Source organism: Lissotriton vulgaris, chromosome 7 (assembly GCF_964263255.1).
Source record: "Lissotriton vulgaris chromosome 7, aLisVul1.2, whole genome shotgun sequence".
Lineage (NCBI taxonomy): Eukaryota > Metazoa > Chordata > Amphibia > Caudata > Salamandridae > Lissotriton > Lissotriton vulgaris.
The window spans coordinates 1,094,540,403-1,094,556,723 of record NC_141695.1 but is presented as its reverse complement, the minus strand read 5'-3'; positions in this window follow the sequence as shown (position 1 = coordinate 1,094,556,723).

Sequence of the window (16,321 nt, the reverse complement as noted above, 5' to 3'; positions counted from 1 at the left end):
TAAAGATGACTTCACCTTGGACATGTATGCTTAATCTGGCACTTAAGATTTAGGGCGACCGATAACAGGGTCACTGGTGGGGTTTTGTAGTGCCAGTTAGCTTAAACATATGTTTTAAAATGCAAAAGTCTTTTACCTTGATTCAGTTCTGTTTCCCTACATTTTCTTTCCTCCTTGTAAGTTCTCTAGTTGGCTTATATAGAGTTATCTTGCACGCTGTTGGTTCTTTGAATTATTTCTCATACTCCTTGTAGGTACCTTAGTTTGCTTGTAGGTAGTTTTTTACGCTCTAAGTTCTCCAAACGTCGCCAAAAATGTTGTAAATAAAAGGTTACGTAGTCCACGTAGTTTCTTGAAGCTCCTTTATTCAAGTAAGATGGTAAGTCAAGTATTAGAAGGAGAAACCCCACCAGGAGCAGTCTCCTGCAACTCAGCCCTCATCCAACTGCCAGACATCCACACAGAACATTCTAACAGGCTCTTACATCATACATTCTATGCTGAGCAGCAGGAATAAGTATAACAGAAGGTTTATCTAACTAGGGCCGAGATCTATCCGGAAGATATTCTCCCTTTCAGCCACTACTTTCAACCATTAAAATCTAAGGAGTAGCAATCTGAACTACCAGGTACCAACGTCACATTGTTCCTCTCTAAAGCGTATTGCTTGCAACACAATCCGACTCACACAGTTTGTACATCATGGGTGAAAAGGAGGCAAAAATCCTCAAGATACTTAAAGCAGACCCACCAAATCCTGATTCACCCACAAAAGGTAAGAAAGACATTAATGCTACAATGGACACAATACTGAATAAATTAGCAGAAGTACACGACTTGGCAAAGTCTACAAAAGAAGAAATTTCAGCAATCAGACAGGACATCGGAGACACCAACTCCAGGCTAACCGAAACGGAGGACAGGATAAGCCACCTAGAAGACACTGAGACAAAAGTTTGCAAATCCCTTAAAAATCTACCAACCTCAACAGATCCCCTGACTAGGAGGTTGTCTGAGCTTGAAGACAGAAATCTACGCATTTCTGGAATACCGGAGGAGTCGAAAGATACCTCTAGTTCTTGCATCTCCTCCCATGAATCCTGGTTCTCACAAGCAACTAACCTAACCTTCCACCAACCACTTGAATTTGTCAGAGCTCACAGGGTTCCCTCCAGAATCACTCCAAACCAAAAAGGTCCTAGACCAATCGTATGCAAGCCCCATTGTTACCAACATGCCGAACAGCTCTTGGCCTTTATGCGTAAAAACAACCATATCCTATGGAAATCCAGTAAAGTCTTTATTTCTCAGGATTACAGTAAGGAGACAGTAGACATAAGAAAAGGTTTTCTTGCTCTTCGACCCAGATTACGCTCCTTAAGCTACCAATTTGGTTTTGCAGGCCCGGAAAAGTTCTGTGTGGTCATCCAAGGAGTTCCCCAGGTTTTTATGGATCCCCAAAGACTCAAAAGATTCCTTGATGGTCCGGATGAACTTTCTATGGACACGACAACACCTGGTCCTTCTGCGGCGAATACATAAGTATCCTTCTGAAATGGCCTCAACACATGGCCTACATGGTTGTGATTACTCTACTTTGTACTGTATTCTTAATTCTGTTTTTTTGTAGCTGTCTTACAATCACATGTAATGCCTTACGATTGCCTGTAATCTCTTAACAGATTTACAACTAGGTCCTTCCCTTGAAAGGTCTTCGAACTTTGGTAGAGACATCGGTAATAACGAAAACAACTGATGCTTTCGCTACAGTCACTGAAAACTTCAATCTAATTTTCTTCATTACATGGTTGGGGCTCACTACTGTGTGGTGTGTCCAAAATTATGGCTAGTTGAAGCTATTTCACTATTGGTTGAAATATTTTTGCATACATGCGTGCTTCACTATTGCTTGAAAATATTTCTGCTGATTTTTTTTTATGTTGGGAACAATAATAGTCAGGGACATTGTTAGTTCCTGGTTTCCTCCTCTTGTGTGATCAGACAGTCATCATCCTAACGCTAGATCGAGGATCACTTATATGTGAGCAGTCAGAGAAATGACGGTGACACGCTAGGTACCTCCTTTATATCATGTTATTGTCTGCCTCACATTTAGTTAACATTAGCCACTTAGCTAATAACAGTTACACATTTAGCATCCACTGTTCTGAATGCTGGACTTGACTCAATAGTCCACTATGGTTTTGTTCATTGCCATGGGAGGGGAGCTATTTTCCCCTTGTGACCATGTCTACTAGCTTCTTTCGGGGTGGGGTGGGTGGGGTTGGGGGAGGGGGAGGGATGTGGGTCCGACTTCAATTTGGTTATTTTTATGTATTGTTATCACATTTTGTTTACGTTTGTCTGCATGTTATTATTTTCTTTGCTCAAGTGCCAATTTCCATTGCATAACTATGGCTCCATGTGTCAAACCAAAAATGTGCTCCACCACCCATTCGCCTACCTATAGGGACCAATGTGTAACACAACACATCTGTTTGGGCCAAATGCGCTGTCCTCCCGGTACATGTGGTACATATGGCGCACGTAGTTCAATGGTTACATAAGATTCTCTATTAGTGCTCATGCCAAATGTGTAGTTGATATGCCACGATCTTATATCCCTATATACGTCCTGTACTCGCTGACAGCTCACATAGGACGAAAGCTTAGTGACCTCAAAAGAAGCAGTGACACTAACCTAGCTTGGATCACATTTATGACACATCCATGATGTCACACACCTCAATCAAAACCCCCTTAGGGACCTCTATGCTGGATAATTTGAAAATACTCTCGCTTAATGTTAAAGGTCTTAACCATCCGGTTAAACGGAGAAAGATCTTGGATTATCTCCAGAGACAGAAAGGGGATGTTGTTCTTTTACAAGAAACAAAGATCGATGCCAAACAATTCAATATACTTAGAAATAGATTTTACAATGAGGTTGTAGGTTCTGAAGCAGTAGGTAAGAAAAACGGTGTTCTGACTCTTATATCGAAAAAATCATACATTGAGATAGGGGCATACACGGCTGACACTAATGGAAGATGGGTCACAGCCAAATTGATTAAGGACAAAACGGGGTCCTTTATTACCAATGTCTACACCCCAACACTAATGATCTGGACTTCTGGAACGACCTAACTAAGCAGATTGAAACTATCCCAGATTCAGCTGTGCATATCCTAGCGGGAGACTTTAATGTACCTTTTGACCCGGCTTTAGACAGAGATTCACGGTGCCCTTATCGCAGCAACAAACCTTAAAAGGCCTTTACTAACCTCTGCTCACCTTTTAATTTGCTGGACTCTTGGAGTTTACAAAACCCCAGAGGGAGGGAGTGCACTTTCTATTCACCACCTCACAATTCCTACACACGTATTGACTATCTATGTATCACAAGTAATGCCACCTCTAGAATCGTGGAGATGTCAATAGAACCCAGGGTGGTATCAGATCACTCCTGTATCTCCCTCTCCATTTCCAACGTAAAACCGTCCAGTCGTCAGTCCGTCTGGAGACTGAATGATGAAGAGTTGGAAAAGGAACAACATAGGTGGCTCTGTGTTGCTGGAAGCTGCTTGGTGATTTTTTCTCTTGCTGCACTTCGTGGGAGCCTGTGCTAACGGCGACGTTACTCTGCTTTGCAAGCCACTATGCCACCTCTCGCGACACCCGCTTCGCGGGTGCAGCTCGTTTCTGAAGTGGTCTAAGACGCCGGTTTGCTGTGGGCTCTGAACTGAAATTGGAAAGCCCTCCCACAGCCTTCAGCGGGACTGCGAGGACCAGCCTGCTGTGCGGCGATCATCGGCCGCAGCTGGTCCTCTTCCCGCCGCTCCCTGCATAAAAAATCGGGCGGAGTAAATCCTCAGTGGCTCTGTGTTGCTGGAAGCTGCTTGGTGATTTTTTCTCTTGCTGCACTTCGTAGGAGCCTGTGCTAACGGCAACGTTACTCTGCTTTGTAAGCCACTACGCCAGCTCTCGCGACACCCGCTTCGCGGGTGCCGCTCGTTTCTAAAGTGGTCTAAGACGCCGGTTTGCTGTGGGCTCTGAACTGAAATTGGAAAGCCCTCCCACAGCCTTCAGCGGGACTGCGAGGACCAGCCTGCTGTGCGGCGATCATCGGCCGCAGCTGGTCCTCTTCCCGCCACTTCCTAAACTATTCAAATAACGGGTGATATTTACGCGTAGAGGAACGCGTGCGGGACGATAACCGGACGAAGCCCGGACAAAGGGCAGGCCCTCTGTGGCCCTCGGTGACTGAGGTAGGCTGGGCTGGGCCAGGTTATTTATATTTATATTTGCTTACAAATATACATGTGGTGCTCAAAACGAAGTGCCGCCTTGTGTACTTAAACAACAGTTATTCCTTCGCTCCATTGACTGGAGGACAACCCCCGACTTACCTCCATTAACACATTTATTATTTTGGTTTATGTACATTTTTATTTGCACTTTTTGTGGAGGTTAATTTTCTTTAAACGACATCCTTTGAAAAGTACTGGAGAGGATGACAAAGAAGCTTCGCTCTGGGAGATTAGTAGGGGGAAGGAACTGTGCTAAAACAAAATCCAACCCCCTAAGAAATAAATCAGTTAATAATCCTTTACTAAAGGGACAATGTCAGCTTTTTGAATTATGGGAAAAACCGGTGGATAAGAATTTACCAGTTGATGGAGAAGATGGCCTGCTCTCAGTTGCATATGTGGGGCCGACACAAGTGGTTGATAACTCGGTCCCCCTCTCTCTGTTGGCAGACCCATTCCAAATAGAAACTACTGCGAGGACCTGCCTTGTACATTCCGAAGCTGATGGTGTCACTACAGGTTCAAACTATGGAGGGAAAACAAGCTAACAATTCACCAGTTCCACAAGCCTCCACTCCTCACGTTCGGTCAGGAGGAGATTCCTCGATGTCATCTATTGACCTAGAACTCTGTGGCCGCTACCTGGATGCAGGCATTTTGAAATCTCCAGAAGCCATCAAGCCATCAGTGGGTGCCACCCCATCTGGGTTATTGTTATATAGCAGTACTCCCTCAATAAATGTACAGGATATGTCCGCGTTGCTAAATGTCTCCAAGAGCCCTGAGCTCAATCTATCTGGAATTTGTCCTTCTGTTGCTGCAGGTGAAAAACCTATATCAGAATCTCTGATTGCTCTGGAACATTTGTTAGCCTCCATATTACTTCTTTTGGGCAAATTTGTAGGCAGCTCTGACTGTATTTTGGATTCTGTCACTCAAATATTGAACACGTTGCTGCAAAAGGCTCCTGAAATGAGGAGTGTTCCCCCCCTCGAGGCCGATATTAGTGTGGCAACGGGGTATGTAAACGCCCCTGCAGAGAATTCTGGTATAAAGCCTACAGTAGTATTTCTAGAAAACAATGCTACGGTCCTGCCAGTCACTGCGGCCACTAACTGTGTAAAGAACTCAGATCTGGAAATAGAGGAACAAAACCTGTCTGTTTCAGTTTTAAAAGTGACACAAGAATTATTTCCAATATTCATCCCTGAGAAAAAAGGGCAACATGATGATGAGAAAGAGATAAAGGAAAAAATCGGCAAACATATAAACAATAAAGGGAAAAAAAGGAAACCTTTGCGCAAATATAGGAAGAAACGACAAAGGCGGATAATCTTCCAAGATCCAATTGTTTTAACTGATAATGAAGATAATGTCACTGTCTCTAACCCGGTGGCCACAAATGTGGCGAGTGAATCCTGCCGTCCAAATTGTGATCCAGAGATCATTTGTAATACTCTTCCCAGGACTGTGGAGGACCTACCTCAGAACGATGGATATGGGTTGTTTGCCCCTTCAATGTTAGCTCTTTCCCTCCCACAGATGGGGTTGGTGTACATCCACATCTTTCTTCCCAGGCAAAAATATCTATGTCGTATGTGGACACTTTGGTTTTGGACTTTCTGCCTTTATTTGATGCTGATTTGCCCTTAAATAGAACATGGTTGCTTAAATGTTTCAGTGACTTGGAAAGTCTTCACCTTATCCAATCAAGTGACATTGAGTTAGTTTCCTTGCTAGGTGGAGATAGTGTGTCACGCATAAGGGTCAAATTTCACTCCAAAATTATTGTAAATCTCATATTACATCAAGCGGAGAATTTCCAATGCAGAGGTATTGATGTTCTGCCTATTTTCAGTTTTGGTAATACCATCCATCCCCGCAGGATGGCCCAAATGGGTGATAAGCAAGATGGGGCTCCTTCTCCATTTAAAGATCTAAAGATTTGGGTTTCTAAGGGGAAACGTTTGGTTTCCCAGGTACTGCCTCCTCCTCTAATTCAGAACTCTCTTCCATCAGAGGATAATTATCGGTGGAATTGGCTGCCTAGTGCCCTATCAAATAAGAGCACAGATAACCCCAAATTATTCCATCATCTTTAACAAAAATTTGAAAATTATTTCTTGGAATGCAGCGGGAATACATAGTAATCCAGAGAAACTAGAGCTTCTTTTCTCGCTGGGAGCAAATGTAATTTGCATCCAAGAAACATGGTGTACTAATAACATTGATGTAGGGAAGGATTATTATGTGTTGGAAGCGCCGGCGGCCCCTTCCAAGAAAGGTCATGCCAAGGGGGGAATAGCTTGCTTACTGTCTAACAAATTGCACTGGAGGTTCTCGCACTATATTGACCCAAGTAATCTTTTCCAAGCTATAACAATAGCTAATCTTCCTAGCTCGCCAAATAAGTCTGCTGTCGTAATTATTAATGTGTACATTCCTCCCGAAGAGGGTTTTAACATTTTATTGAAACATGTGTTTCAGTATATTGGACAGATTAAAAATGTGTATTCCCCACCTGAAGTTATCCTAGTAGGAGATTTGAACTGTAAAATCTCTAATGCTAGTTTAAATCTATTTAGAAATAAACCCAAAGAAGAGGCCTATTTTATTCCTCAAACCCTCTTTCCAGATAAAATAATAACTAATAAAAGAGGGAAGATTCTTTTAGAAGAATTATCGGCAGTTGAGGGGCTTATTCTAAATGGGAGATTTCCCTCTGATGTGCCTGCAAAATTTACTCACAGGTCTCCCTTTAGTGCCTCAATACTTGACTATGTGATCTCAGACTATGACATTTTCCCATGCATTCAGGATCTTATGGTATCCCCTACATCCTTGAGTGATCATAGCATAATCATTATAACTATTTCGTTAAAACCTCCCCCCACCGAGGCTTGGTACCTTAATAATAAGGATGTTAATTTTCATGGTTCTTCGGGTAGATGTTTCTGGAATCCAATTGCCATTATAGGGGTGCAGGATACTCTATGTAAAACTATATTAGAATTAAATGATTGGCATGGTTCCGAAATTGTTAACTTTGAAGAACTTATGAGGAAGATCATCCTGGATGTGAAAAAGCCTAGTTGTTCTAGGAAAAAGGTAGTTTATCCTAGTGTATTGCGTAGCCTGAATAAGGAAATAAATAAATTAGTGCGAGAGCACTACCTAGGTAGATCCGGTGAACTAGCAAAAGAAATATCGAGATTAAAAAGAAAGAGAATTAGACTAAAAGCGAAATTAAAAAAGGAGAAGGAAGATGCGGTATGGATAAATTTGCGGGAAGCAGTTGCGCACAGCAAGGCTAGAGAATTTTGGTCCATAGTTGGTAAGGGATGCGGTACCAGAACGAGCCCTCTCCCCATCCCCATATCTGAAGAGGTATGGTCCTCTCACATTCAGAAGCTGTATGCAGGGAATAATACATTGGTTGTAGATAGTGACCCAGAGTTAATACCTGAGGTTCCTATTAACTTTCCAACAGAGAAAACAATAGAAATGGCCATAAAGAACATGCGCTCCTCCGGCGCAATGGGTCCGGACGAACTACCTATGACGGTTCTAAAGCAGGAACCCTTGCTATGGAGTAAGATCCTCTACCCATTGTTTAAATCCTGTTTTGTTACTAAAATGGTCCCTGCTTCGTGGAGGGGAAGTATATTGATCCCTATTTTTAAGAAGGGAGCTAGGGACAACCCCATGAACTACCATTTGATAGCACTCCTCGACTCAATCGGAAAGGTTTTTGCAAAATGTATCTTAATACTACTCAACGATTGGATCGAGGAGAACAACATCTTGCCATTAGAACAAACTGGTTTCCGTAGGGGGCACGGTACATTAGATAACCTCACCGCCCTACATGTGATCTCTGATAAATACACACGTGTGAGAGGGGGGGTAGTGTTTGCTGCGTTCATTGATTTCTCCACAGCGTTCGATAAAGTAGATCGTGGAACGCTGTGGAGAAAATTAGCTGCCCTTGGTTTACCATCTTATCTATTGGATCTTGTACGTGCTCTCCATATGGATACTTGGTGTCGTGTCCTGCAAGGTGGAGAAAGCGGACTCTCGTACCGAATTCCATCTTTGAACGGCCTTAAACAAGGCTGCCTTCTGGCTCCATTATTGTTTTCCTTGTACACTGTAGATCTGCCTGCTTCCCTGACTGCCTGTGAGGGTATAGCTCTGGTGGTGGGGGGGGGGGTCCCTATCTCCTGTTTGATGTATGCCGATGATATTCTTGTTTTAGATTTAACTCCCAAAGGTTTGGCTAATCGGCTGCAGGCCCTGCATGCGTTTGCTGATTCTCATTTTATGAAGATTAATACATCTAAAAGTAAAGTTATGTGTATTGCATGGAAAAAGAAGTGCCGTTCTGAAAATTTTGGATGGTCTATAGGTGGCCAGAAATTAGAGGTTGTCAAATCCTATACCTTTTTGGGTAAAATAATTTCGTCCAATTTGAGTGAGAAGCTCCATATTGAGCATAGTTCTCGTAAAGCCCTCGCTCATGGTAAAGGTCTGAATTCCCTCTATCTCGCCACCGGTAAAAGACACTTCGCCTGTTTACTTGAGGTGTATAGGGCAAAGATTCTGCTACGTTATTATATGGCATAGAACTCATAGAGCTGAAGCACTGGGCTTTCTGTCATAAAATTGAAGGGAAACTTCTCAGATCCCTAGCTACCCTTAACACTGCGTGCTCCTTGGCCGCATGTAGGCTCGATTTCGGTCTGAGGAGCAGCTGGGTTCAGGGAATATGTGCTCTGGTAAGATGGGTGGCTTGCTTGGCCAGAGCTGAACCGGGTTCGATCAGAGCTCTCCTGAAAGGAGAACTGTTGGGCAACTTCAAAGAGTTCTCTCGAATAGTAAGGAACTTTAGAAGAGCTGTGGCACTTTTAAAGTTAGACGAAAGTGTTTTGTTCCTTCACTCACCATCCCAGTTAAAAATCCTGCTAAAACAGGCATCGTGGGAACTCTGCTTTCAAACAGATAAGAATGCAATACGAGAAAAAGGGGGTTGTGTCCTCCTCCTTAATTCTTATTCTATGAAGTTGGCCCAACCCTATGCCACATGGAATATGCCACATGGTGTCCGTAGATTATGGTTTCTTTTAAGATACGATTTACTGCCCCTAAATCTACTCTTATCTAAATGGTATGGATCCTCTCCCATGTGTAATTTCTGTAATCTGAGTATTCAGGATCGATTGCATGTCCTGTTGATTTGCCCTGCACTCCGCCCATTGCGGTTTAAATGGTTAAAACCAATATGTCTCCTACTAGGTATTTCTAATGTAAATATTTTCCTACAATTCCTTTACGGTCCCCCAAATGAAATGTTTTGCTGCCACATCTTTAACTTTTTTAAAGGTTTTTTAGATATTTATTAATTGTGCTTTGGAGATGTCTAACGTTGCCTTTCTTGTCTATGTACCAATGGATGCAATTTGTTTTGTGTTTGCTTATGGAATTTTTCTTTTGTATGTAATTTCTATTGTGAATTTTATGTGGCCCTCGTTGAGAGCCAAAACATAATAAAATTGAATTGAATTGAACAACATAGGAAACTCATCAAAAATGCAATCCAATCTTACCTTCTGCACAATAAAAGGAACAACAGATCTGACCTAAATCGCTGGGAGGCTCTAAAAAGTACTATCAGGGGGAAATTATTAAAATCAGATCAGCAGTAAACAAGGAATACAACAAGGCCCATGACGAATTAGAGAAGGAGATCTCAGCCCTAGAAAGTAAGCACACTGCATCTAGAGACAAATTAATAATGAATGATTTGGTGAACAAAAAATATGAATATAATAAAATATTAAGCAATAGAGCGGGGTTTGGATAAATAGGCAAAAAAAATCAGGCTATGTGAATCAAATAAAGCGGGTAAAAACCTAGCTGCATACTTAAAATTTAAAGTACAGAAGAACACGATTAATAGTATAAAGGATCAAAATGGCGTAACATATTCTGACCCAGAAAGGATTGCGGAAATCTTTAAACACTTTTATAACACCTTATATTCTAAAAACAAAGATGTAGATAATGCTAAAATTCAGGATTATCTAGACGAGTGTGACCTGCCAGCTCTCTCACAATCTGATCAATCAGAACTTAATAGCCTAATAACTGCCCTGGAAATTGAAAATTCAATTAAATCACTTAAATGTGGGAAGGCACCTGGTCCTGATGGGTTTAGCACGAAATTCTATGTGTTTCCGCTTGCTTTTAACTCCGCCACTCTTACACTTATTCCATGAATTCAGTGAGGCAGGTAAAGTCACAGGAACACTGGCTGAAGCCATCATCGCAGTTCTACCTAAGGAAGGGAAAGACCCATTCCTTTCCAAAAATGACAGGCCGATCTCCCTCATCAACATAGATTGTAAGCTTTTGGCAATGATTCTAGCCAACCGTCTACAGAAATTCCTGCCCAAACTTATTCACCCCTCACAGGTTGTTTTTTTAAAGAATAGACTTTCCAGCGATAGTACCAGGATCTTAGCCCATGTACTGGAGAAGACAAAACTTACTAAATCACCTACAGTAGCCATCACGCTCGATTCTGAAAAGGCTTTCGATAAGGTTGATTGGACGTACTTAGAAGCGACGCTGAATAAGTTTGAGCTTGGAGAAAACTTCACGCGGATGGTAATGTTATTTTTCAGCCCCTCAGCTAGGGTCCTGGCAGGGGGCTCGATCTCACCATCCTTCCAGTTGCAACAAGGAACCAGACAGGGTTGCCCCCTTTCTCCCTCACTATTTTTACTTGCCATTGAACCATTCTTATACCACATTAGGAACAATGATCATATCTCAGGGGTCCACTTTAAGGACTGTACGGTCAAGATCACCGCTTACGCCGATGACGTTTTAGTGGTTTCGGAAGAGGCTGATAAAGCCATTCCTGCTCTCATGTCCTCAATTGAAAGTTTCTCTAGTGTATCCGGCTATAAACTAAACAAAGATAAAACTGAAGTAAAACTCCTAAAAAACCCCGGTAACAAAGAGATTATGGGGGATTCCGGCCTGACATGGCAACCAAAATATTTTAAGTATCTGGGCCTTGACTTTGACAAGGACTTGATCTCTACCCTTCACACTAACAAAAACCTAGTCTTCAAAAAGATCTCCACATTACAGGAAGGGTGGTCCCCTAAATATCTTTCATGGTGGGGCAGAGCGAAATGCTGAAAATGATGGTGACACCTCTGGTGAATTATCTAGCTAGCATGCTACCGATGACTTTCTCCTCTGACTTTTTTAACAAGGTTGATAAGCTCTTCAATACATTTCTCTGGCAAGGGAAGAAACCCAGAATATCACTGACTAAGCTACAGCTATCTAAAGAAAAAGGCGGTCTGGGTCTCCCTAACTTCAGGAATTATCAAACAGCATTTTTATGCAAGCAAGAAGCCAATTGCTATACACCAGCTTGGCTAGATATAGAGAAGTCGCTCATTGATAAAATGCCTTTATCTGCCCTCCTCACTATGGATCTCTCCCATCTTCCTCACTCTCGATATGTCCTCCTCAACACCAGACGAGCCCTACTGAGATTAGACCTCCTACATAAATTAAGAGTGAATAAGTCTAGGATAGCTTCTTTATGGCGGAATCCCACTCTAAGGATTGAAGGCAACATGCTCTACTGGGAGTTCTGGTCTCAGAAAGGTATAAACTTAGTGAAAGATCTTTATGAGGGCCCCCACCCGTTACCCTTCTCAATCCTCCAGAGCCAACACAATCTAACCCCCATGGATTTTTACGACTTTCTAAAATTGAAAGCTCTCCTCTCAGCACGCTTCATCAAACCCTGTGACCCATCGCTCACCTCTCAACTCTCACAAATCTGGAAAGCAGGCCACACTGTATCCAGAATATACAAACTCCTTCTACCTAACCCTAGGAAGTCGCATAGACGTAGTGAAGGTAAATGGGAGTCAGAACCCAACTCCACCAATATTTTGTTTGAATGGGATAAAATATATAACACGGCCTTCTCGAATAAAATATCCCCTATTCTGTCTCAAACTAAGCATATGTTACTCAATAGGTCATACTGGACTCCTGAAAAACTTTTTAAACTGTTCCTAGGGGATACTCCGACATGCTGGAACTGGAACTCTGCTGTTGGAGACCTCTCTCATTTGCTCTTCACCTGCCCCACCCTACAGCTGTACTGGGATAAAATTTATAAATGTATAGATCACATATTCAACATCAACCCCCCCCCCCCAGGGAATTTTCATATATCTTATTAGGCGCCCTAGACCCAGCATTAGTCAATGATAATGACCGACATCTGATGGACCTCTTGCTCACCTTAGCCTGCAAAGTCATATTATACAAATGGAAGAATGCTAAGGAAGTATCCTTTATAATTTGGCAAGAGTGTCTGTCCTTCTCAAGAGGTGCAGACAAACCGGCTCTCCATACCTACCCATGGCGTAAGAATAACCAGAAGCTCTAAAAGCCCCTAGACGCCTCATCATTCTCATTTGACTCCCCATGAACCCGTCCTATTGTGGTGGTATCTGTAACTTCCTTGTAACTTCACTGTATTGTGTGTAACCACACTACTTATTTATATGGTCACTTGTAAAGAATATAGTCCTTCACTGCTGTTCTCTCATCATGTGGCCTTTTTACAGACACTGGGCGTAATCAACAGGCAATTGAGTACGCCAACATATATGCAATAATTAACTTGTAGGTATTATTTGAGTCTGACCCATTTCATTTTCTTTCTTTCTTTCTTTTCATTTCAATTCCTTTATTTCCGTTATTTCATGTATGTATTTTATTTGTACTTGTATTTCTCAATAAAAATGACTTGAATTAAAATAAACAAAAACAATTGACATTTAGGGTCCCTTCTTACATCAAACTCCATGGATCCATAGGGCAGACCATCACTGTATATCTACCAAATTCCCAGGTTAATTGGATACTAACATACCAAAACCCTTCCAACCTCACCCATCCTTACCTACCACAGGGAAAACAGACAACCAGCACAAGCACCAAATATGCCATCTTCCTCTTTAGACTTTGTCCTCTTGTACCCATCCATTTCCATAGGGATCGTGGTAAGCTATGTATAGGATATCACATTCACTGGACTTACATATGCAAACAATGGTAACTCTCATGCTTAATATATATTTACTTACTGTATAGATAGAAGTGATTATAGTTTTGATGTATCATATGCATATTTGATGTTAGTTTCATAATCAATAAAAGAATATAAAAATAAAGGAGAAACAACTAAGTCAAACGTTATACCAGTTGACCAGAGCTAAGTTTTACCATACCTTAATGACCAAAAACAACTCATAAACTAATACTGAGCACTGTTTTCTATTGTTTTTTCTTTAAAATGCTTAACTTCTAATCACCTTTACGACATGCTGTAGTTTTGGTGTCATTTAATCATTACATTGACCTTCTTTTCTTACTAAATCAAGAAAGTTGCTGTCTAAACTTCTTGACTTTAATATGGTTTTGTGATGTGACATTTTATCTGAGGTAAGCATGTTGCCTTTGAGCCACAGCAGCCAGGGAGAACTCAAATCTGACTTTTGTGGTCTTACTATGTACAGCGTTAGTAGTGCTCTATCACAAACAGAATTGTATAGAATACTTTTCATATACTTAGAATGGGCTTTGGTTCAGCCGCTTTCTCAAGATAAGATAAGATGGCTGTCATGTCCATTCAAATTCCTTGTGCCTGATTCTTTTTTTTAATTGAGATGCAAAATATTGTTTTCTCAAACATCAGTTCATAAAAATCCATAAATATTGTTCAAGCTCCAAACATCAATGTATACATATTGCAGAGTCAAAATAAATCCAACATTGATTAAGGGAATGATACTTGCTAAAAAACACTTCACATAGAACAAACACCTAAAATAAACAGCCCTAGCAGCACCATAAATATGCAATTACAAGTACATAAAATACTAAAATACTGCTAGAGCTGAATGAGCAAAAAATGGCAATTGAACAATCCAGTCATCTGCTTAAACCCATTTTCACTCAAAAAGTTGCCCCTATGTTTTATGAAATTTCTTCATTTCCACATTTCGCATTGCATATAACTGTTTACTTTTTCTGACTTGCTTCATTTTCCCTAGCTAATCTCCTATTGTTGGAACCTGCTGTGTCCGCCAATTTTGAAGCAGAAGGGATATGGCCACCGCAACATGTAACAAATTTGTCCATTTATTGGTCAGGGTTATACTCTAAAACTTTCAACCAGGTACTAAAGGCTAATTTAAATTGCCATTCGGCCTCCAAATACTGAAATATGTCACTCCAGAATCCCTGGATACGAGGACACTGATCAATTATGTGTACCCAGTTGGCAACAGACCCATCAAAGCAACGAAAACATTGGCTCAACAGGTTCAAATTTACTTGTGCAGGAAATTGTGGAGTTCTATATAAAAGGCAGTTACTAAAATATAGCATCCAGCTCCAATTTGCTACTCATAACATGCTAAAATTTAGTTTTTTGACTTCATCCCACATCATAGTTGTTAAATCCAACCCTTCATATTTTCCCACCTTTTACTTGCTCTTTGGGTGAGTCCCAGACTTTTTATCAAAGCAAACAGTATTTTCCATTTCCTAGGACCTTTATCTTAATCAGTGTTTTTTATTAAACAGTCTCGACATAAGGCACAAAATCACAGAATCAATTAGGGTTACAGCGGAATCAGGTTACATACAATACAGTAACATAATTGTTGGAGTCTACGGGGAAGGGGGATCATTGTCATTAGCATCCGGGGGGGAGTACAAATGTCACCCCGGTACGCATTCCTTGGAGACCAAACCTTGGACCATTTACGGGGGCAATGCCTGGCCACATATACTGTTTTCTCTCTTAGCATACACCAGTCAAGATCTCGCTCCCAAGCTAGGACCGTGGGCGGGTGCGGGGCTCCCCAAAACTGTGCAATATTTCTCTTGGCGATCATGCAGCCAAGCGTGACCCACTTTGTGGCATAGCTGTTTAGGTCGGAAGGTTCCCAGATGTTAAGGAGGCACCTGGGCGCTTCTGGTCCAATTTCCACCCCCAACACTTCACTCATGACCGTGTGGATGTTGCGCCAATATTCGTGAATTTGTTCACAATGTCATAGTATGTGTATGAATGTGCCCAGTTGTGTGCATCCCCTCCTACAAGAGCCGTCTGTCAGTTGGGGACCAGTTATGCACTAGTGCATAACTGCACTAGTGCACTAGTTGGGGACCAGTTATGTATGTTCTATGGAGGACCTTTAATTGCACCAATCTGAGTCGTGCTGGGATAGCGACTGTCTTAGGAGAGGAGACCGCTTCCTGCCAAGTTTCGTCATCTAGTTCTATTCCGTCCTCCGTACATTTGTCTCGAAGTTTCAATAGGGGGGTTGTCAATATTGTTAATGAGTTTACGATATGTTAGGGAGATGGCCCTGTCAAGCAGATGACTGTCCAGTAGTCTGTCTTCCAGTGGAGAGCCATCTGGTGGAGTCGAGTCCACAGGAATTGCTGTTTGCAGCGAGTGTCTGATTTGTAGGTATCAATATTATTCAGAATCTGCCAGGACATACTGAGTTTGAAGAGTGTCAAAGGGTTTCTCCCCCGCGTGCCAAAAGTCTTTGACACGCGAGATGCCTATTAAGTCCAATTTATCAAAACCCTTTGAGTTCCCCATATGCCCCAGTTTTTGTGAGTCTCACAGAGGTGCTGCCAGAGTCAGTGTGTTGTGCCAGCCGAGTGCTTTGGTGGTGGTGTGCCAAATCTTAACTGTATGATCAGTGGGGCTGGTGAGTGGATATTTGCTTGGTGTGGAGTATAGCGCCCTGGTAAAGGTCCCTTGGGTAAGAGCCAACGATCCATAATGAACCCCGGATTGTCGGGGCGACTATAAGTGCAATGGTTAATAGCTGTAAGATGCCCAGCCCAATAATAGTTTTTAATATCAGGAAAGCCGA